The sequence below is a fragment of the Triticum dicoccoides genome, chromosome 1B (assembly GCF_002162155.2).
Source record: "Triticum dicoccoides isolate Atlit2015 ecotype Zavitan chromosome 1B, WEW_v2.0, whole genome shotgun sequence".
NCBI classification, from domain to species: domain Eukaryota; kingdom Viridiplantae; phylum Streptophyta; class Magnoliopsida; order Poales; family Poaceae; genus Triticum; species Triticum dicoccoides.
In genome coordinates, this window is record NC_041381.1 from 1,856,727 (window position 1) to 1,882,029 (window position 25,303).

A 25,303-nucleotide genomic window follows, 5' to 3' on the forward strand; every position below is an offset into this window, starting at 1 on the left:
TGCCAGTAGTTTTCAAATTTGAATAGTTTAAATTTGAATTATTTGAAATTTGTGTGAATCACTAGTTTGTAACTTTGAATAACTTTACTTTAAAAACTGGTTTTTGAGTGATTCTTTTTTATTATGGTTAATATTATTGTTTTTTATCATTATATTCAATTTGGTAATACTTAGGTTATTTAAAAAACGAAATGCCTTTGTAATAGATGATCTTTCGTCCGAAACCCTGATACTTCGAAAGAGATTGTCCATTTTGTACACGAAGTGCATCCAGTTTTTCCCGTAACCCTCTCAACTTTTTAGCACATGCTATGGGGGTGAAATGATGATACGATGCCAACTTTCAACCTTTTTAGAGTTCATTTCTAGTGCTTTTCAATTTCAGGGTCATTTAGCTCAAAAAATTCAGTAAATGCATGAAAAATAGCAACTGAAGTCACAAATCGTTGAAATTGATGACCTCGCATTAAATGGTGCATATTGAACGCACACAAAGTCTGGAGTTGAAATAAGTTTCAAAAAATAAAATGCCTTTGTAACAGATGAGTTTTCGTCCGAAACCCTCATACTTCGAAAGAGATTGTCCATTTTATAAACAAAGTGCATCCAGTTTTTGCCGTAACCCTCTTGAGGGAGTCCGGGATTAGGGGGTGTCCGGATAGCCGAACTATCACCGTTGGCCGGACTCCTGGACTATGAAGATACAAGATTGAAGACTTCGTCCCGTGTCCGGATGGGACTTTCCTTGGCGTGGAAGGCAAGCTTGGCGATACGGATACGTAGATCTCCTACCATTGTAACCGACTCTGTGTAACCCTAACCCTATCCGGTGTCTATATAAACCAGAGGGTTTTAGTCCGTAGGACGAACAACAATCATACCATAGGCTAGCTTCTAGGGTTTAGCCTCTCTGATCTCGTGGTAGATCTACTCTTGTACTACACATATCATCAATATTAATCAAGCAGGAGTAGGGTATTACCTCCATCGAGAGGGCCCGAACCTGGGTAAAAACATCATGTCCCTTGTCTCCTGTTACCATCCGCCTAGACGCACAGTTCGGGACCCCCTACCCGAGATCCGCCGGTTTTGACACCGACATTGGTGCTTTCATTGAGAGTTCCTCTGTGCCGTCACCGTCAGGAAGGATGCCTCATCCCGTCTTTAAAGACGACATTATTGCCAAAGGAGCCTTGGCCACCAGTTCGGCCGCCGCGCCGACGATGACTTCTCGGGTCATTGAAACCAATCTTCGGGTTAACTCGGAACTTGCCGAGCAGCTAGATCCGATCAAGCTCTCCTCCGTGAACGAGCTCTTGGATCACATTGCCGCCCTGGGAGTCTCCAGTGACTACGATCAGATCGGGCCCAAAACCGATCTGAGAGAGATTAACTCTCCCCAGGCTACCCACCATATTGCTGTGGTAGAGGAACAATACGGCGACTCTTCTTCTATCTTAAGGACTAGCTACGTCCGGATTCCCAACCCCTCCATGCCGGATTCCCGCGGAGGGATGGATGTCGATCAAATCTTGAACTTAAAGTCAGGCGGCGGGTTGTATTCATTGGATAACATCCAAAAACCCAAACTTCCAAGTTCGGAAACTTCCAGGCCCCTGAGTCTTAGATTGGACGGGGTTCCGGATCTAGTTCCACCCGCCCACCCAAACATTAGCGATCTATCCCGAATTCGGCAAGAGCCCGCTGAAACAGTACATCATTACTGGGCCAGATTCCTCCTGGTTATGGACAGGATAAAGGACTACCGAGAGGAGGACGCAATCTCACTCTTCTGCAATAATTGCACGGACGAAGGAATCCTGAACGCCATAAGTCGTCGTGAAATTACACGCTTTGCTGACTTGGTGACCATAGTACAAAAGTACTGTGCGGTGGAGAGTGCTTGGAAAACCAAAAGTAAATTTTGGGATAATCCGGCCCCGAACACAGCCCTAGTCCGAAATAAAAGGGTGCATCATCACCAACCACCCGGGTTAAATACCAAAAAACAAAAACCCCCTAAAGGGCATGGAACCTTACTAGAGGGATGGCTCAACGGACCCTGCAAAATTCATAGCACAGAGGACGCCACTCCAACTTATAGCCTTCGAGCATGTTGGATACTACGGCAGGTGGCCAAAAGTGGCGAAGAGCTTCTAGCTTCAGAATCCCAGCACAACGATACCAGTACGGTATTAACAGTCTTTGAGACTTTCTCATCAAATAACATGCAGAATCGAACACTCCGCAACCTTGCCGAAGTCTACCAAGTAGCAACAATAAATCCATGGAGTGACATGGCTATTACCTTTAATGCCAGTGACGAACCCAAATTCCGAACAGCCCGAGCACCAGCCACATTGGTCCTCAGTCCAATAGTGGACGGCTTTCGCCTTACTAAGGTACTCATGGATGGCGGCAGCGGATTAAACCTCATCTATGAGGAAACCCTTCGAAAAATGGAAATAGACTGGAACCGCATTGAGCGAAGCAGCACAACCTTCAGAGGAATAATCCCTAGCCGGGAAGCATGCTGCAGAGGAAAAATCACATTGGACGTAGTGTTCGGCTCACCAGACAATTACAGGTCCGAGGAGGTCACATTTCAAGTGGCCCCGTTCAGCAGCGGATATCACGCTCTATTAGGGCGAGAGGCATTTACAATTTTTCAAGCTATACCCCATTATGGGTACATGAAGCTTAAAATGCCCGGACCTAACGGAATCATCACTCTCGCTAGTGATTCGAACATAGCACTCCCCGCCGAAAACAAGACAGCCACACTTGCCCTCAAGGCACTATCCGAAGCCCTAGCTGCCGAGGAACTCACTGCGATGCGCTCCACGGTGAACAGGGACGATGTGATACTTGATAAAAGATCCAAGTCCACCTCTTTTAAACCAGCAAATGAAATAGTCAAATTCCAAGTCCACCCAACGGACCCTGCAAAGACGGCCTCCATTGGGGCACAATTAAACCCTGATGTAGACGCCGCACTACGAGAATTTCTACGAGAAAACTGGGACATTTTTGCCTGGCACCCTTCAGACATGCCAGGAATCCCACGCCGGCTGGCCGAGCACAGCCTAAATATCCTAAAAGGATTTAAGCCAGTCAAGCAGACTCTTCGGAGTTTTTCCAAACCCAAGAGACAGGCCATGGGAGAGGAGCTAGCCAAACTTCTGGAAGCCAGATTCATCAGAGATATAAAACATCCGGACCGGTTAGCAAATCTGGTGATGGTACCAAAGAAGGACAAATCCTGGCGCCTATGTGTTGATTTCAAAGACCTTAATAAGGATTGCCCAAAGGATCCCTTCCCTCTCCCTCGCATTGATCAAATTATCGACGCCACAGCAGGACACGATTCACTGTGCTTCCTCGACGCATACTCCGGCTACCACCAAATTAAGATGGCGGAGCCAGACCAAGCCGCAACGGCATTCATCACTCCATACGGCCCATTCTGCTTCAACACAATGCCCTTCGGTCTCAAAAATGCCGGCGCAACATATCAGCGCATGATTCAGACATGTCTGGCAAACCAGATCGGCAAAATAGTGGAGGCATATGTAGATGACATGGTCGTCAAATCCAAGCATGTCGAAACTCTAGTAGACGACTTGAGGCTCACATTCGACAATCTCCGAAAATATGACATTAAGCTCAATCCATAAAAATGCGTCTTCGGCGTTCCAGCCGGAAAGCTCTTGGGCTTCATTGTGTCCGGTAGAGGAATTGAAGCAAACCCAGCCAAGCTCCGAGCTCTGTCACAATTGGATATTCCAAAAGACCTCAAACAAATACAAAAATTGACTGGATGCATAGCGGCTCTAAGCCGCTTTATTTCCCGTTTGGGAGAAAAGGCGTTACCCCTTTACCGCATCCTCTGGCGCACCAAACACTTCGAGTGGACGGATGCCGCCACGGCCGGACTCGAAGAAATAAAAGCCATATTGGCAACAAATCCGGTCCTGGCCGCGCCCAACATGGGCGAACCAATGCTACTATATATCGCCACAACACATCAAGTTGTTAGCGCGGTGCTCGTCATCAAACGAGAAACGGACGGACACAGGTTCCCTCTTCAAAAACCAGTTTACTATGTGTCCATTGTCCTAACTCCATGCAAGTCCCGGTACCCAGATTATCAAAAGATAGCATACGCGGTGTTCATGGCATCCCGGAAGCTGCGACACTACTTTCAAGAGTGTTCGATTATGGTAGCCTCCGAAGTACCTCTTAACGACATTATAAACAACCGCGACGCGACGGGCCGGATTGCCAAATGGGCCATCGAGCTCCTCCCATTCGACACAACCTATAAGCCACGACGGGCCATTAAGTCACAAGTGTTGGCCGATTCATTGCCGAATGGAGCAAAGCCGAACTCCCTAAAGAGTATGGCGCATATTCCAATTGGATCATGCACTTCGACGACTCCAAAATGTTGGCCGGCCTGGGGGCTGGCGTCGTCCTGACGTCCCCAACCGGGGACACAGTCCAATACGTCCTTCAGATAATGTACACGGACTCCAACAACGCAGCCGAATACGAGGCCCTTCTGCACGGCCTCTGGATGGCAGTCTCCATGGGCATTAAACGCCTAGAGGTGCGCGGGGATTCGAACCTCGCGATATCTCAAATAAATGGGGACTTAGATGCCAAAGATCCGAAAATGGCAGCATACCGCAACGCGGTCCTAAAAATGTCAGCACGGTTTGAAGGGCTCAAATTTCATCATATAGCCCGGGATAACAACCAGGCGGCGGACGTATTGGCACGCATCGGCGCAAAACGCGATGCCGTCCCACCCAACATCTTCCTGGAACGGCTGTTCAAGCCATCCATACTATGGGAAGGGGAGTCCGGAAATAACAATCCAGACCCAACCGCACTGCCTGACACCGAACACTCTGACACAATCGGAGGCTCTGCCAACGAGATAACACCCTCCGCCCATGAAATAATGGCGGTTATTGCCCCGTGGAAGGAGCCATTCCTAGCCTACCTAACTAGGCAGGGACTCCCCGAAGACCAAAATGAGGCTCGCTGCATAGTACGGCGATCCAAAGCCTATAAAGTCCATGAGGGAGAGCTCTATAAAAAAAGCACAACAGGAGTCCTTCAAAGGTGTATCTCCGAAGAGGAAGGGTGAAACCTCCTGGCTGAAATTCATGCCGGACTGGGTGGGCACCACGCCGCAGCTCGGGCCCTTGTAGGCAAGGCCTTCCGTACAGGATTTTATTGGCCGACGGCCCGGGCAGATGCGCAGGATTTAGTCCAATGATGCGTCGGTTGCCAGCTTTTTGCTAACCAACGCCACATGCCACCCACCGCCCTCAAAACTATACCCATCACCTGGCCGTTCGCGGTCTGGGGGCTTGACATGGTTGGACCCCTTAGGGGAGGAACCCACAAGCAAAAATACCTATTGGTCATGGTGGATAAATTCACCAAATGGATAGAGGCCAAGCCTGTTAAAACGGCCGAATCCGGACCGGTGATAGACTTCACATCAGGGGTAGTGCACCGTTACGGCGTCCCCCACAGTATCATCACTGATAAATGGCACCAACTTCACAGCCGATGAGGTCAAACTATGGTGCAAAAACATGGGCATCAAGCTCGACTATGCTTCAGTCTATCACCCTCAAACTAACGGTCAAGTCGAGCGAGCAAATGGTCTAATCATGAGCGGCATTAAACCCAGACTAGTGCGGTCCATCAAAGAATCTAATACGCACTGGGTAGAGGAGCTCGACTCCATACTCTGGGGGCTGCGGACCACGCCGAATCGCACTACCAGATTCACACCATTTTTTATGGTGTATGACGCAGAGGCAGTTTTGCCCTACGACATAATTCATGACTCACCTCGCGTGCGCATGTACGAAGGAAGAGAAGCCGAGCTCGATCGGCAGGACAGTTTGGACGCCTTGGAGGAGGAGCGCGACGTGGCAAAAGCTCATTCTGCATTCTATCAACAGCAGGATCGAAGATACCAAAGCAGAGAAGTACGGGCCAAAGCTTACAATGTTGGCGAACTAGTTCTACGCCTGCCGGACAAGAAAAAGGACAAACTCAAGCCCAAATGGGAGGGTCCCTTCATCATCAACCAAGTCCTGATCGGCGGAGCGTACCGTCTGCGAAACACACCGGATAACCGACTCGAGCCAAACCCATGGAACGCAACCCGTCTCCGAAGATTCTACGCCTAGCACCGAAGTCTGAGTTCGTCTCCTTCCTCCGTCTATATTTTATACTTAAGCTGCCTTTTATTTCTCTCCTTCTTCCTCCTTTTTCTTTTCCCGAAGCCGTTAAAGGCTCGCTTGCACATTATTCGCACTTGACGCACTATCCGCGCTCATTATACCTGGGGGCTTCTTTAACAGAAGCTTATTTATACGGGCTTTATGCCCAACACATGTGTCACACTTCCGCATGTACCTTTTGCTCACCATTATATGCATCGATATGACTTAAGTTTTGGCCAAGATGGGTTGCCTGGCTCCTGTGCTTACCCCTACGTTCCCGACTATTCGGCTAGGTGGTAAAGGGAGCACCTCTACGATTGTTACCGCCGGGTCAGCCGGACGCGTACCTCAGACTGGGTGAAGCCAAAAGCTAGCGTTCTTAAGGGAATATTCGGTCGGTGAACTAAAATATGATTTCTTACTTATTCATTTATCTGCCCCCAGATGTTTTTCTGCTTTTTTCGCAGTCCGGACATGCACTTTAGGGCATGCCTCCCAGGGAAAGGAACCCCTAACGGAACTATTCTCCCTGGAAGATGTTTCTTACTAACCATGTAATATAACATACCTAGTTGGGCACTTGTCTGATACAACACTTATGACCCCTACGCCTGGTCTCCACGCATGCCCCGGTTCTTACATAACCGCGAGGGTATTCGGACACACTCCAGACTGTCGGGTCCCGAGGTTGAAGAGAAAAGGTCCGCTACGACAAACGATCTACAATCCGGCTAGAAGGCATTTTACATGTCATTTTAAATTACATAGTCAACTTGACTGATTGTATTCCTCTTCAATACCATCTAATAGGCTGTCTAGTTTACAGTCCTGCTGGGAATACTTTGCGGCCAACTCTACTTGGCCGTACACTAAGCTCACAGGGATCTCCTTCCCATCGGGCCCCACAGGTCCGACCTCGGCCATGTGGTTGGGGTCAGCCTTCGTGTACCGCGTCTTCACCATGGCCCAGGCCTCCCTGGCGCCTTGACGGCAGGCTGATATCTTCCATAGCCGGAAGCGCCGCCGTGCTCCCTGAAGCTTCTCTGGAAGCTCTCCAAGGCCTTCGGGTAGGGAGATGGATGGCCACAAGGCCTGGGCGACGCCTCTCATCACCTGCCGAACTCGTTCGTGCAGTTGCAGCAGCTCGGGAAGTGGGTCACCCGTTGAACCGGGCATTTCCTCTGCAGGACGACCTGTGAGCATACCTATAGACATAATTCTGATAAGTCGACTTCCTCGCCGAACTTTTTTTTTTCAACAGTTCGCTCAAGCACTTACTATAAATGCCGCGACGAAGCCGCCGATTCTCCTTAACGGAGTCAGACAGCTGGGCTCGAACATCTTTTAGTTCCTCACCCAGCTGGGTGTTGGCATTCGGAGATTATTTTTCTCTTGCCTCACCCTTGTAAGCACATTCTCGCCGGCCTTTAACCGGCGTAGGAGCTGTTGCTTGTCCGGATCTAGTCCGGCGCCATCTACAATATTATTGTCAGACTTATACACACGCCGCACTTCACAAACTACTTATTTTTCGAAGTATATATTACCAGAGGGGGTCTCTGTGGCTCCCCCGGTGGCGGCTAGTGCGGCCTCAAGCTGGGCCTTGCACTCTTCAAGCTCCTGGGACAGTCGGGTATTCTTTTCCGTAATATCCTGCATAACAAATGATCCTTAAATCGTTCTTCTAACTATTTTAAGTCTCGGGGGCTACTGGCATATATAACTGTCAAATTTTCTCACCCGTATGTCCTTTACATACTGCTCCGTGGCTCTGGCTAGACCACCTTGAGCGGCACGGAGGTGCGCATCTCCCGAATTGAAGGCATTTAATGCCTCTTGGGAGAAACGTGCGTCACAAAGAACTGTCCGGCGGCGCCTGTGATTCATGGCACTCTCCACCTCGGAGTTGGTGGCGGACAATCTGTCGGCATCCTCTGTCGGAGGAGCATCCGAGGCACGCCTTGTGTTTACCTCCGCTTCCGGACCCGGCGTTGGAGCCTGGCTGGCGGAGGCTCGATTGGCCATCTCTCCGAACACAGTCCGGCGAGCGCTCTTTTCTCTGAAAGGAGCACCAGCGTTAATATACCTTCCCGGAATCAATCCTGGGAATATGGTGACATGCCTTACCGTTGCGGCGGCATTTCAATCCAGGCCGCACTTCTTTTTAGCCTGCGTGGCCGTGCTGCCCCTTGTTGGCTAGCCGCCGCGAGCTCGGCCTCCTACCTCGAAGTCACCCCCTGCGAAACACCGTTGGTATACGGTGATCAAAAATAAGCACGGATGGGTCATTATCAAAGTATTGGGGCTTCGGTCTCAGTTACCTGGGAGGCTGGAAGTATTCCGGGGTAATCTGCCGTAATGGCAACCAAGGCATTTTCGATGCTCAGTTGGTGAAATACCCCATCAATCAACTCCACCAATATGTCCGGATCCTCTTGGGAGGCCGGATCGAGGGGCTGTTCTGGATCCTCGGGTTGTGGAGGCGGGCTGTTTATGTCTTTTACGGCCTGGCACAGTTCCTGCGTCAAAATTGCAAAATGAGACACCTAACCATGGGAATACGGATCGGATGCGTCAAAGAAATGTCCGCTTACCCAGCTTTGAGGATTGTTCATAGAAAATCCATTCAATGGACTGACGCGGAGAAAATTCTTCTCTGCTCCCTTGTACAGCGCGGACAAGATCTTCACCAGATCGGTGACCGATCCCGGCCCCTTACGGCCATAACGGGTGGCATCGTCCTCCCCGTTGAAATCCCACATGGGGTGGCCCCTATACTGGAGTGGCTGCACCTCCCGCATAATGCATGTGGCCATGACACCGATCATGGTCAGTCCGGAATGAGCTAACAATCTTATTCGGCTCATGAGGTAAAGGACGTCCCTGTCGTCTCCCCTCTGGGGGCTCCACGGGCGCCAACTCAGGCATTTCTTCAAAGGAGCATTGCTGAACTCCGGGAGACCGATCCGAACAGGATCCGGCAGCGGGACGTCTTCTATATAAAACCATTTCGAAGGCCAGTCTTCGGACGCCTTCTTCGGGGTTCCGGATAGATATCAGGTCCCGGCGATGCGCCACAGCTCGGCTCCGCCCACTTGATATATTGACCCCTCATGAGAACGGGGCACAAGGCAGAATAATCTCTTCCACAACGCGAAATGAGCCTCGACGCCCAAGAACAGTTCGCAAAGGGCTACGAAGCCCGCGATGTGCAAAATGGAACCAGGCGTAAGGTGGTGCAACTGGAGGCCGTAGAACTCCAAGAGCCCCCGGAGAAACGGATGAATTGGAAATCCGAGTCCTCTTACTAGATAAGAGACAAAGCATACCCGCTCTTCTTTGGAGGGATCGGGGACACTCTCCGCTTGCTTTCTGCCCTTATAGGTGGCGAGTCCGGCTCGAACCGGAACCATGAAGGCCGGGGGAAGAAGTCCCTTGGTTTGGAGTATCACTAGCTCGCTATGCGGAACTGAGCATCTCTCCCAATCTCCAGGTTGAGGGCTGGGAGCGCGAGAGGAGGAGCTGCTTCGACTGTCCATAATGGAATGGATTTTTGTCAAAGGCGCTCCGATGAAAGCTCGCAGAGGAAGGATGGTGTGACTAGGATCTAGATCCTCGTCCCTTTTATAGACGGCTCATTTGCGCAGCTAGGGGGATAAAAGTAAAAATACGATGGCTTTTCGCATTCATTCAACACGTGGAAGATGGCCATTATTGGGCGTGGAAGCCAAGGAGCGCAGCATTTATCAGAAGCCGGACACTATTCGACAAGTATATGGAATCTGGAGAAGAACCCGCCTCGCAATGCCTAAGACAATCTACGCGCTGGAGTCATCGTCATTGAAGCCTGGTTCGGGGGCTACTGAGGGAGTCCCGGATTAGGGGGTGTCGGGATAGCTGAACTATCACCGTTGGCCAGACTCCTGGACTATGAAGATACAATATTGAAGACTTTGTCCCGTGTACGGATGGGACTTTCCTTGGCGTGGAAGGCAAGCTTGGCGATACGGATATGTAGATCTCCTACCATTGTAACCGACTCTGTGTAACCCTAACCCTATCTGTGTCTATATAAACCGGAGGGTTTAGTCCGTAGCACGAACAACAATCATACCATAGGCTAGCTTCTAGGGTTTAGCCTCTCTGATCTCGTGGTAGATCTACTCTTGTACTACCCATATCATCAATATTAATCAAGTAGGAGTAGGGTATTACCTCCATCGAGAGGGCCCGAACCTGGGTAAAAACATCGTGTCCCTTGTCTCCTGTTACCATCCGCCTAGACGCACAGTTCGGGACCCCCTACCCGAGATCTGCCGGTTTTGACACCGACACCTCTCAACTTTTTAGCACATGCTATGTGGGTGAAATGATGATACCACGCCAACTTTCAACCTTTTCAGAGTTGATTTGTAGGGCTTTTCAATTTCAGGGTCATTTAGCTCAAAAAATCAGTAATGCATGAAAAATAGCAAATGAAGTCGGAAAGGGTTGAAAATTGATGACGTGGCTTTGAATGGTGCATGCTAAACACACAAAAAGTCTGGAGTTAAAATAATTTTCAAAATATGAAATGCCTTTGTAGCAGACGTGTTTTTGTCCGAACCCTGATACTTCGAAAGAGGTTCTCCATTTTGTACACGAAGTGCATCCAGTTTTTGCCGTAACGCTCTCAACTTTTTACCACATGATATGTGGGTGAAATGATGATACCGTGCCAACTTTCAACCTTTTCAGAGTTCGTTTGTAGTGCTTTTAAATTTCAGGGTCATTTAGCTCAAAAAATCAGTAAATGCATGAAAAATAGCTAATGAAGTTGGAAAGGTGAAAGGATCGAGATGGACCTAGAGGTGGGGGGGGGGTGAATAGGTACAATTACAAATTTTAATTATTCCTTAGAAATTTTAGGCAATAATGCGGAATATTAAAGTGAGCCTAACAATTGCAAGTGATTACAAGAACTAAGTAAGTAACACAAGCACACAGGAATAGCAACCTCAATATGATGTAAGTAAGTGCAAGGAGACAAGTAACCACAAGTAGAGAGTTAGGGTTAGGAATAACCGCAACTCCGGGAGACGAGGATGTATGCCGATGTTCACTTCCTTGGAGGGAAGCTAGTCACAGTTAGAGAGGTGGATGTTACCACGAAGGCACACCAACGCCACGAAGGCTCACACTATTCTCCCTTTGAGACAACACCACGGAGGTGTTTCTCAACCACTAATGGTAGACCTTGGGGTGATCTCCGAACCCTTACAAACATTCCGGGGGTAATCACAATGGTTGATTCCTCTCTGAAAGACTCCTACCGCCTAGGAGTCTCCAACCTCCAAGAGTAATAGGAATGTTGGGAAAAGCTCAATACTTGCTCAAATCACAAATTCCTTTGGTGCAAAGAAGGGGAAGGAGAGGATCTATCACTTGATCGGAGAACTTCTCTCCAAGAATCCTAAATCACTTGGGGATCTAGGATTTGATGTAGGTGTTTGAGAGAGAGAGAGAGAAGTGTTCTTGGCAAGCTCAAAGTGAATGGTCAACCTTATCCCGTGGAAGGACAAGGCATATATATAGTAGGTGAGAAAAGGTGACCGTTTGGGATACATAAGTGCACAGGATAGGTCGGACGTCCGGAGAACATCGGACGTCCGGAGGCACAAATAGGTCCGGACGTCCGACAGTCATCGTCGACCGGCCGCTGTGAACATGTGAGCCACGACCCAATACACAGGACACGGACGTCCGAGACGGGCCGGATATCCGGGCCCCGGACGACTGGAGACTCCAGAAATCCGTAAAAGTGGTTCTGTCGTGAAAGTACCGGACGTCCGAAGAGTTCCAGACATCCGTAAAAACCACTCTGTACAGGAACACCAGACGACCGGAGGGAGCCGGACGTCCGGACAGCTGAGAGGGACCGGACGTCCGTAGAATCCGGACATCCGGAGGCAAAGTATAGGAACAGTGGATTTTTGAGCAAGTTGTTCACTAGATCCAACGATCCCCTCTTAATAGTGCGGGATCCCTATACTCAAGAACAAACCATAAACGAAGTCAATGTCTTGTATATCCATTCTTGAGTTATATCCTTTTTGTCCCTCGTCATGATCCATGCACACGGTCTTTGAGACATAATCCTGAGATATACTTGATAAACATGATTAGTCCCTAGCATATGTGTTGTCATCAACGTCAAAACATGATTAAGGGCGTGATTGCACTTTCAAAAGGGTTGAAAATTAATGACGTTTATCCCAAGCACATGAGTACATGTTTCAAATTGCAAAACTCATAGGCACCCTTACTATTACAAAGATTCCCTATGGTTTGTCCAAAGTGGGACTTTCCAGATATATAAGTCCGGAAACTCAATAGAGATGAAAGTGATGACAGTTAACCCGGTCATATCCCAGAGTGGGATCTTTGGGTGTGAAACTTTTCTTTGTGTGTGTCCCTGTGCGCCGTAAACATGGACAATCTTCAACATTTAACTGGATGCTCGGGTTAACATTCCCTGTGAAGGGAACAATTTCATGAAACTTTTCATAATCTTCTGATATGTCTGTGTTGTCATCCACTCCCACGATGTTTCTTTTCCCTGAAAGAATTATGTGGCGCTTTGGCTCATCTTATGATGTATTCGCTTCCTTATCTTTACTTTTCTCGTCTTGGTAGACATGTCCTTTCACATAGAAAACTTGCGCCACATCATTGGCTAGGACGAATGGTTCGTCTGTGGACGCAAGATTGTAGAGATCCACTGTTGTCATTCCGTACTTCAGGTCTTCCTTTACGCCACCTCCTGTCAACCATTTGCACCAAAACAAAGGGCCTTCAAATCACTTCCATAGTCAAGTTCCCATATCTCCTCTATGTAACCGTAATATGTGTCCTTTCCCCTACTGATTGCTGCAGCAAAGCGGACACCACTATTTTGGTTGGTGCTCTTTTTATCTTGGGTGATCGTGTAAAATGTATTCCCATTTATCTCGCACCCTTTGAAAGTCATTATATTCAAAGATGGTAACTGGGATAGCAAGTACAGGTCATCTTCAATAGCGTCTTCATGCATGGCACGTGTCTGCAACCAACCGGCAAAAGTCCTCCTTTTTTCACGTGTAATCCAGTCTTCAGACTGCTCTGTGCATTTGGAGCTTAGAATATTCTTGTGTTCTTCCATATACGGAGCCACCAAGGCGGAATTTTGTAGAACTGTGTAGTGTACTTCAGTGAGAGAATGCCCATCCATACATATTATTTGATTCGGTCCTAGCGTGCCATTTCCACCTAGTCTGCCCTTATGTCGCGATTCAGGAACACCAATCGGCTTAAGGTCAGGAATAAAGTTAACACAAAAATCAATGACCTCCCCATTTTCACGGCCCTTGGAGATGCTTCCTTCTGGCCTAGCATGGTTATGAACATATTTCTTTGAGACTCCCATGAACCTCTCAAAGGGGAACATATTGTGTAGAAATACCGGACCCAGAACGGCAATCTCTTCGCATAGGTGAACTAGGACGCGCATCATGATATTGAAGATGGATGGTGGGAACACCAACTCCAAACTGACAAGACATTGCACCAAATCATTCTCTAACCTTGATATGATTTCTGGATCGATTACCATCTAAGAGATTGCATTAAGGAATGCACACAGCTTCATAATGGCTAATTGAATATTTTTCGGTAGAAGCCCCCTCAATGCAACCGGAAGTAGCTGCGTCATAATCACATGGTAGTCATGAGACTTTAGGTTCTGGAAGTTTTCTCTGCCATATTTATTATTCCCTTTATATTTGACGAGAAGCTAGACAGGATCTTCATACTGAGCAGACATTCAAAGAAGATTTCCTTCTCTTCTTCGGTAAGAGCATAGCTGGCATGACCCTGATGTATGCCGTCCTTTCCGTGCATACGTTGCTGGTCCTCCCGTGCCTCTGTGTATCTTTTGTCTTCGCATACACGCCCAAGAAGCCAAGAAGGGTCACGCAAAGATTCTTCATCACATGCATCACGTTGATTGCAGAGTGGACCTCTAGGTCTCTCCAATAGGTCCCAAAATATAGATTTCTTCTTCCACATGGGTGCGCGTCCGTCAGCGTCATTTGGAACAGATTGTCCACCAGGACCCTTTACAAAGATTACCTTCAAATCCTTGACTATATCATGTACATCATCACCAGTACAGTGGCGAGGCTTCGTCCGGTGATCTGCCTCACCTTTGAAATGCTTGCCTTTCTTTCTTACGGGATGCCTACTCGAAATAAATCGACAATGTCCCAGGTACACATTCTTCCTACAATTATCCAAATATATATTGTCGGTATCATCCAAACAATGCGTGCATGTGCGGTATCCCTTGTTTGTCTGTCCTAAAAGGTTACTGAGAGTAGGCCAATCATTGATGGTCACAAACAACAACACATGTAGGTCAAATTCCTACCGTCCGTGCTCATCCCACGCACGTACACTAGTAGAAAACAGGGCTTATGTTTGGGCCAGATAAGCCCATTAGTCCCCGTTCAGTCATGAACCGGGACCCGTGGGCCCATTGGTCCCGGTTCGTGAGGCCAGGGGGCCTGCCGATCCTCGTGGGGGCATTGGTCCCGGTTCGTCTGGCCTCTTTGGTACCGGTTGGTGGGACGAACCGGGACCAATGGGCCTCCACATGCTTGCTTTGCATAATGAATGCCTTACCCGCCGCTATCTTCTTGCCCGCCTGGATTTCCTGCTGGGCCTTTTGTGCTTCGGCCTTGGAGTCTTTCGCGCTCAAAAGGGCCTTCGCAAGCTCAGACTCTTTCGTCTTGAAGTCACGCTTCAAGGACTCGAACTTCTTGCCGAGCTCCTGGAGATCTTGTTGTACCTCGCCCACCCAAGCATCTTGCTTTTCACGCTCAATGCGCTCCATGGTCGCCTTGTCTTCGGCCTTAGATAGCGCTTTCTTCAGGGCCGCCACTTCGGTGGTGGCCCCTATTACAAAATCATGACGCTTTTTGTTAGAGTCACCAATTTTTTCTCCTCTATATGATATGTGAACGGGGTATCACTCACCTTTGTTCTCTTCGAGCTGCCTCTTCGTGAGGCTGAGCTCCTCTTCGACCTGCTCTAGGTCCCGTTTGAGTCTGGTGACCTCTACTGTGTGGGCAGCAGCGGCAAGCAATACTGCCTGCTTATTCACATAGAGACATACTGTTAGACTCCTGCGGATTAGAGTTGACCCTCCGTTTGGCTTTTCTTTCCGAACACCAAACAGAGTATCAGGGGCTACTGTCTATTGGGTGATAATTTCTCACACTTTTGATTACTTACCTCAAAGCCTGTCAGGAGGCTGGTGCAGGCTTCGGTCAATCCGCTTTTGGCGGACCGAATCTTCTGAATCACCGCACTCATAAGAGTACGGTGCTCTTGATCCATGGAAGCGCCGCCAAGCACTTCCAGCAGACTATCCGACGCCTCCGGTGCAACGGAAGTCATCGGCACGGCTGACTCGCCCTCCTTAGCGAGGGGCTACCTACCCGAATCCGGAACCTTTGGAGGTTCCGGTACAGTGTCCGACTGGGAGCCCAACTTGCTGCGGCTCTCGTCAGCATAATTTACGGGGATCTTACTCCCCATGTGCCCGGCGTCTGGAATTTCGCCTTGGGGCGTCTCCAGAGCCGCCTCCCCCTGCTCTCGTACCCTTTGGGACCACACCTCCATGTCATCCGCAGGCCGAGAGAAGGTGGCCTTCGGGAGCGACTTCATCGCGAAGCTCTCAAAGACCCATCCGAAGAGGATACCTCGGGATGGGCCCTGGCCGGACAACATATATGTGTTCGGCGTTATGACAAACTATGAAGCTAAGTCGCACTACAGTATTACATAGTGCGTATACTTACGATCTCACCAGGGGCTTGCCCCTGGGTAGCCACTTCTCCTCGCTGTAGGCGGCCATGGTGGAGTGATCCGGAAGGGACGCCTTTCCCTTCTTTGGTGTCCTAGCCTCCCCCTGTGGGGCATCTTTCCTTTTCTTCTCCTCCCCAATGCGGGGAGGCGGAATTTCTTCGTGTTTCCCCCCGCCTCCATGGGAGGAATCTGCCTCGTCGTCCTCGGACGACGCCTTGCGCCGGGGACCCTTCCTGGTCCCCATGGCCGCCCTCTTAGACCCTTCGGCCTCCCCGGATGGGGCGGCCCTTTTCTTCTCTTCCTCCCCTTCGTGGGAGGACTGTGTCTCATCGTCTTCGGACGAGGCGTCCGGCGTGACCTTACGCCGGAGACCCTTCCTGGTCCTCGTGGCCTTCTTTTCGGCCTTTGTTCCCGGCACCTTGTAAGGCGCCGGGACTAGCATCTCCGTCAGGAGAGCGGTTGTTGGATCTTCTGGCAGTGGAGCAGGACAATCAATCCGCTCCGCCGTCACCACGTAATCCTTGATTAAATACACATGATGACTTAAAATCCTCCCATGAGTATGCTGGGAAAGGTACATCTGGTGATGGTCAGAAAACTCACAGGATGGGTGGGCCGCGTGACATGCAGTTCGCGGTCATCGGATCTGGGAGGAGGTATTTCGGAGGCCTTGAATAGCACCTTCCATGCATCCTTGTGCCTCGTGCCATAATGCTCTTGAAGTGTTTGGTGTTCGACCGGATCGAACTCCCACAGATCGAATGCCTGTCTTTGGCACGGAAGGATTCGGCGGATGAGCATGACCTGGACCACGTTGACAAGTTTGATCTTCTTGTCCATCATATTTTTAATGCAGTTCTGAAGTCCTGTCAGCTCCACGGGTTCGCCCCAGGCTAGGCCCTTCTTTTCCCAGGAAGTGAGTTGCATGGGAATTCCGGATTAGAATTCGGGCGCCGCCGCCTAGTTGGCGTCGCGCGGCTCGGTGATGTAGAACCACCCCGATTTCCACCCTTTCACGGTCTCCGCGAAGGAGCCGTCAAGCCAGGTATCATTGGGCATCCTGCCCACCATGGTGTCTCCGCACTCCGCTTGCTGACCGCTCACGATCTTTGGCTTCACGCAGATGATTCATAGCCACAGGCCGAAGTGGTGCTTGATGCGGAGGAAGGCCTCGCACACGACGATAAATGCCGAGTTGTTGAGGACAAAATTTGGGGCTAGATCATGGAAGTCCAGCCCATAGTAAAACATGAGCCCACGGACAAAGGGATGAAGTGGAAATCCCAGTCTGCGGACGAAGTGGGTGAGGAACACGACCCTCTTGTGGGGTCCCGGAGTCGGAATAATCTACCCTGCATCCGGGAGCCGGTGTGCAATGTCTACGGCCAGGTATCCGGCTGCCTGGAGCATCACAATGTTCTCCTCCTTGACGGTGGAGGCCTCCCACTTGCCCCCGCTCCGGACATGTTTGGATGTGCGGAGAAGGCGTGAACTAGGGCGCTGGAGCTCGAGGGTGCGAGAATGGGTAAGCAAAGGAGGAAGAAGGCGTGAGTAAAAATGGGGGATCCTTATCCCTTTATAGAGGCGACGAAAACGGTGCGCCTCCCCACTTGCCCGTTGAAAATCGCTTATTTCCCAAGCGCCACGATTGATGGTGTGGTGGGGTTAACCGTACTCGTATTAATTTGAATCCTGTGATAAGGGGACATGATCTCTGCTTCGACAAGACGTGCCGAGGAAGCCGCCTTGCAATATGTGCGGTGGCTGGTTGTGGGAAAACAGTTTGAATAATGACTCGACCATGGTGTGACAGCATGTTATCTGAAGTTGTTAGCAGATTATATTTGTGGAATAATCATTCTCTCTACGATGGCATTTGAAAATCGTCTTGCAGATCCGGACAAGATTTAAGTGTTCGAGGTTTACTTTGGAGTATTCGGAGATGGAACCCACCTTGCAATGCCGAAGACAATCTACGCGCCGGACTGATCGTCATTGAAGCCTGGTTCAGGGGCTACTGAGGGAGTCCTGGATTAGGGGGTAGCCGGACAACCGGACTATATACTTTGGTCGGACTATTGGACCGTGAAGATATAAGACTCAAGACTTCGTCCCGTGTCCGGATGGGACTCTCCTTTGCATGGAAGACAAGCTTGGCGATCCGGATATTAGATCTCCTTCTTTGTAACCGACTCTATGTAACCCTAGCCTCCTCCGATGTCTATATAAACCGGAGGGTTTAATCCGTAGGAGGACAATCATAATCATCATAGGCTAGCTTCTAGGGTTTAGCCTCTACGATCTCGTGGTAGATCAACTCTTGTAATAATCATATTATCAAGATCAATCAAGCAGGTAGTAGGGTTTTACCTCCATCGAGAGGGCCCGAACCTGGGTAAAACATCGTGTCCCCTGCCTCCTGTTACCATTAGCCTTAGACGCACAGATCGGGACCCCCTGCCCGAGATCCGCCGGTTTTGACACTGACATCGGTGCTTTCACTGAGAGTTCCTCTGTGTCGTCGCTGCAAGGCTCGATGGCTCCTTAAATCATTAGCAACAACGCGGTCCAGGGTGAGACTTTTCTCCCCGGACAGATCTTCGTGTTCGGCGACTTCGCACTGCGGGCCAATTCACTTGGCCATCTAGAGCACATTGATAGCTACGCCCCTGGCCATTAGGTCAAGTTAGGGAACTTGAACTACACGTACGACATACACGGAGACTTGATCTTCGACGGATTCGGGCCTACGCCAGGAGCGCCGAACAGTCAAGACGAGCACTGCTTAGACCTGCTGCTGGACAATACTCGGGATATCGCACCTGCAGGAGCTCCGGACCTAAATCCGGGGCAGATTGCATCGTCCGAGGACGGGTGGATGGACCCCGCCCGGGAGATTGCACACTCATCGGCGGTAGAGCCGAACACAGACTCCACCCCAAGGAAGCCTATGTCACCGGACCCCCGGACTCGTGTCCGGCTGTAGGTTCCAGACTGTGTGGCCTCGAGCTTGCCGAATCTGGTTGGGCTCCGATAATGGAGTTCACCACTGCGGATATCTTCTAGCACTCGCCTTTTGGCGACATGCTGAACTCATTAAAGTCTCTCTCTTTGTTAGGAGACTCTTGGCCGAACTATGTCCGGCTCGAGTGGGAAGCAGGCGACGAGGGAATTCGTTGCCGACCCACCACCCACTTTGTTGCCACTGTCGATGATTTGACCGACGTGCTTGACTTCAATTTTGAAGACATCGACGGTGTGGTCAACGATGTAGAAGAAGAATAGGAACCACCCCCACGGGGCGGTGGACAGCAACCTCCTCGTATGATATATATATATATGGTGGACACTCCGAAAGAAACCAAAGGCGATGAGGCAATGGAGGATAACCCCTCAAGGAAGAAAGAAAAGCATCGGTGTCATCGGCGCCGCTCCAAGCCTCGCCACAACAATACCGGCACAGGAGACGAAAACAATCTGGATGGTGCCGAAGACGAATACAATCCCGATCAGCCTGCCTTTGAGCAGGCCGGACAGGAAGACGGGCAGGTTAGTCCAGACAAACAGGCGACGGACGGATACCCGGAGGAGGACAACTACATGCCCCCCTCCGACGATGACATGAGCGTCGGCGACGATGAATTCGGCGTGCCTGAGGATCCCGTAGAGCAGGAGCGCTTCAAGCGCGGCTTATGGCGACTGCGAGGAGCCTGAAAAAGAAGTAGCAGCAGCTCCAAGCTGATCAAGATCTGCTCACAGGCAGATGGACTGAAGTCCTGGCAGCCGAGGAATATGGACTCGAGCGCCACACCAAAGGTTACCCAAAGCACAAGTTGCGACCTCAACTCGAGGAGGAGCCTATACTACCAGCACAAGACGAGGTTGACTGGCCACCTCGTGGCTGGGATAAAGCGGCGTATCAGCCTGAATACCAGCCCGCACCCCCATGCCAATACACTACGGCCCGGGGCAATAGGCAGGACTTGCGAGACATACTGGAAAACAAGGAAGGACAACCAAGATCTATCTATGGATTGCGGGGGCGCGCCCCAACACGTGACGATGATCGTCATGCCGGGTACACTATCAGCAAGTCCGGCCGGGCCGAACATAGCCGACCAGACTTATTCGAATTGCGCAGCAACATAGCTCGGCATAGAGGCGCCGCACACCCCCTCTGCTTCACAGACGAAGTAATGGATCAAGAATTCCCAAAAGGGTTTAAACCCGTAAACATTGAATCATATGATGGCAGAATAGACCCCGCCGTATGGATTGAAGATTTCCTTCTCCACATTCACATGGCCCGTGGTGACAATCTACATGCCATCAAGTATATTCCCCTTAAACTCAAAGGACCGGCCCGACACTGGCAGAATGGCCTGCTGGCAAATTCCATCGGCAGTTGGTAAAACCTGGAGGGCGCGTTCCTCGACAACTTCCAAGGCACCTATGTGCGACCACCGGATGCTAACGACTTGAGTCACATTACCCAATAGCCCGGAGAGTCAGCTAGGAAATTCTGGACTCGGTTCCTACCTAAAAAGAACCAAATTGTCGACTGTCTGGACGCTGAAGCCTTGGTGGCCTTTAAGCATAATATCCGTGATGAGTGGCTCGCCCGACACCTCGGCCAAGAAAAACCGAAGTCCATGGCGGCCCTCACGACACTCATGACCCGCTTCTGCGCGGGCGAGGACAGCTGGTTGGCTCGAAGTAGCACCACGCCTAGATCCTCCAGCACTTCAAACGTCTGCGATAGTAACGGCAAGCCACGACGCAACAGACACAAGCGTCGGAACAATGGCGACAACGCCGAAGACATGGCAGTCAACACCGGATTCAGTGGCTCAAAATCCGGTCAGCGGAAAAAGCCGTTCAAAAGAAACAATCAGGGATCGTCCAGTCTGGACCGCATACTTGATCGCTCGTGGCAAATTCACGGCAACCCTGATAAGCCAGCAAACCACACTAACAGAGATTGCTGGGTGTTCAAACAGGACAACAAAATAAATGCCGAGAAGAAGGACAAGGGGCTAAACAGCGACGATGACGAGGAGCCCCGGCGTCCGAACATGGGGGGACAGAAGAAATTTCCTCCCCAGGTGAAAATGAACAATATGATCTATGCCACCCACATTCCCAAACGGAAATGAAAGCGAGCACTAAGGGACGTCTATGCGATGGAGCCAGTCACCCCAAAGTTCAACCCATGGTCATCCTGTCCAATCACTTTTGATCGCAGGGATCACCCTACCAGCATCCATCATGGCGGTTCAGCCGCATTGGTCCTAGTCCCAATCATTAATGGATTCCACCTCAGGCGAGTCCTTATAGACGGTGGTAGTAGCCGGAACCTGCTTTATCAGGACATAGTGCACAAAATGGGCATCGATCCTTCAAGGATCAAGCCCACCAAAAGGACCTTCAAAGGAGTAATTCCAGGAGTAGAGGCCCGTTGTACGGGCTGCATAACACTAGAATTGGTCTTCGGATCCCCGGACAACTTCCGAAGCGAGGAGTTAATCTTCGATGTCGTCCCTTTCTATAGTGGCTATCATGCACTGCTTGGACGAACCACATTCGCTCGATTCAATGCGGTACCACACTACGCATACATCAAGCTCAAGATGCCAGGACCTCGGAGGGTTATAACAGTCAATGGAAACAATACCTCAAAAAAAACAGTCAATGGAAACACATACCGCGCTCTCCATACAGAAGAGCATAATGCGGCCCTCGCGGCTGAAGTACAAAGCAGCCTTCTCCGGCAAAGCACCAATCTGGCGACAACAACCCCGAACACCGTCAAGCGAGTCCGGAGTACCCTGCAACAGGATCGCCAAGCACGCCAAGAGCGTGACTAGCAGTCCGGCCTCTGCCCTAGCCCCATTCAGGCAGCATTTGTGTCGCGCGTACACAATTACGCACTCAAAATACCATGGGCATAGGCGGAGGCGCAATGGTGACGCGGCCCACAATGTGGTTCAACCACCACATACTTTAAATAACCTTCTTTCTCTTTCAGGACCCTACTTTCGGGGAGCCCCCTCAGAAGACTAGATCATCGGGCTTATCACAGGAGAGAAAACCAAGGAGGCAAAAGGCTCTGCGCACACAGGGAATACCCAGGTGGTATCTGTCAATAATCGTTATACCTATTTTACATACCCACATGCGGCCCGCCCTTGGATAGGACATGTCAAATAGTCCTATTTGCTTCTGCTTAATGCATTAATTGTACACATACGCTTGGACGTATTATTTATCAATGGGAAATAATATATAGCGTCATCTTATTATTCTATCTTCACATTTTCCCTAAAAATGTTTATTTAATATTGAATCCGTACACTTTGGTACGTTCAGTTTGCCAGGGGCTTCTTACGGTGCCCCATAATACGGCAAGATAAGTCCAAACACTTTCAACAGTGCTGCACCCCGAACTTATAGCATTATATGCATCAGCTCCGAATCATGTCCTGGGTCAATAGTCGGGTTTGCCCGGCTCCCTTGTTTTGGTACCTTACGTTCCGTTATATCGGCTAGGGTAGCGCAGGGAGAACTACTGCGATTGTGTCCCGGTTCTTCCGGATGAGCACCTCAGTAGAGAAAGCCGAAAACAGATTGTCATGATGCGGCGAGAGCTGGTCGCTGTTCGAGAGGTCAAAAAATCCTTAAAGATTTTTTCCGCTTCAGGCGAGGAATCGGCCTTGTCCGATTTAGGTGTGTATAGCGCCCCAATTTGGCTTTCTGAATTCTAGGTTCTTCGCCGAAATTTAAAATTGTAGACTTCTATGGCTAAGTGAGAGTTATAAAGCCACATAGTCCGATTGCCTTGTTCGTTGCGCCAAACACCTCCTTCAAGGACCAAAATTTGGATAAAGAGTGTCTGGGTTTTCCACGAACACCCCTGTACTAGTTACATGGGGGCGGAAGCCAACGACTGGCCAACTTTCAGAATTTTATAAACAGCTGCAAAGAAGGTAATATTTTAAATCAACAAAGCGCCATATAGAGCACACAAATTCGTTTGAATATTACAAAGACGACATGAGTACATTCACTCAAAGATTGTGTCCTTGGTACATTCATCGGCCACGAGGCGAGCGCCTTTCATAACGCCATCATAATATTTCTCAGGGTAGCGATGCGCCTTGCCCTCCAGCGGTCCATCCTTCACCAGCTTCTCTGCATCCAGCTTGGCCCAATGCATCTTCGCACGGGCAAAGGCCCGGCGGGCACCCTCAATGCAAATGGGTCACTTGATAACTTCAAGCCACGGACAGGCATTTACCATCCGCTTTATAAGGACGAAGTAGCTAGCGGGCAGGGGCTCACTAGGCCACATCCGGACTATGAAATTCTTCATGGCCACTGTCGGTGTCAAAACCGGCGGATCTCGGGTAGGGGGTCCCGATCTATGCGTCTAGGTTGATGGTAACAGGAAGCAAGGGACACAATGTTTACCAGGTTCGGGCCCTCTCGATGGAGGTAAAACCCTACTTCCTGCTTGATTAATATTGATGATATGAGTAGTATAAGAGTAGATCTACCACGAGATCGTAGAGGCTAAACCCTAAGAGCTAGCCCATGATGCTATGATTGTAATTGTGATCGTTCTTCTAAGGACCAACCTCTCCGGGTTATATAGACATCAGAGAGGGCTAGGGTTTACATGGAGTCAGTTACAAGGAAGGAAACACAATATCCGGATCACCAAGCTTGCCTTCCACGCAAAGGAGAGTCCCATCCGGACACGGGCCGAAGTCTTGAGTCTTGTATCTTCACGCTTCAATAGTCTGGATCATGTATACAGTCCGGCTGTCCAGATACCCCCTTATCTAGGACTCCCTCAGTAGCCCCTGAACCAGGCTTCAATGACGATGAGTCCGGCGCGCAGTCTTGTCTTCGGCATTGCAAGGCGGGTTCCTTCTCCAAATACTCCAAAGTAATTATCGAATATGTAGAACGTGTCCGGATCCACAAAATGATCTTCACATACCGCTGTAGAGAGAATGATATTTCACAAATGCAATCTCCTGACAACTTTTTAAGACAACGAGGTGTGTCATTATGGTCAGGTCATTATTCGAACCGTCTTCCTAGAACTAGCCATAGCGCATATTGCGAGGCGGTTTCCTTGGCACGTTTTGTTGAAGCAGAGATCGTGTCCCCTTATCGCGGGATTCTCATCAATATGGGTATGGGTAATCCCACCACGCCATCAATCATGGCGCTTGGGAAGCAATCGATTCCCAATGGGCAAGTGGGGAGGTGCACCGCTTTCGTCGCCCCTATAAAGGGATAAGATTTCCCCATTCTTACCCACGCCTTCTTCCTCCTTTGCCCACTCTTGCCCCCTCGAGCTCCAGTGCCCTAGCCCAAGTCTTCTCCGCACAGCTAAACATGTCCGGAGCAGGAGGCAAGTGGGTGGCTTCCACCGTCAAGGAGAAGCATATCACAAATCTTCGGGCGGCCGGATACTTGGCCGCAGACATAGCGCACCGGCTACCGGACGTCGGGCAGGTCATTCCGACCCCAGGACCCCACGAGAGGGTCGTGTTTGTCGCCCACTTCGTCCGTGGACTGGGATTCCCACTTCATCCCTTCGTCCGTGGGCTCATGTTTTACTACGGGCTAGATTTCCATGATCTAGCCCCGAATTTCGTCCTCAACATCTCGGTGTTCATCATCGTATGCGAGGCCTTCCTCCGCATCAAGCCTCATTTCGGCTTGTGGCTGCAAACCTTCTGCGTGAAGCCGAAGATTGTGAGCGGCCAGCAAGCGGAGTGCGGAGGAGCCATGGTGGGCAAGATGCCTAACGTCACTGGGCTAGACGGCTCCTTTCCGGAAACTGTGAAGGGGTGGCAGTCGGGGTGGTTCTACATCACCGAGCTGCGCGGCACCAACTGGGCGGCGGCCCCCGAGTTCTGATCCGGAGCCCCCATGCGGCTCACCTCCTGGGAAAGGAAGGGTCTGCCCTGGGGCGAATCTACAACTGACCGGACTCCAGACCTGCATCAGGAGCATGAAGGACAAGAACATAAAGCTTGTCAACGTGATCCAGGTCATGCTCGTTCGCCGGATTCTCCCATGCCAAAGGCGGGCATTTAAGCTGTGGGAGTTCGTCCCATCCGAACACCAGACGCTTCGGA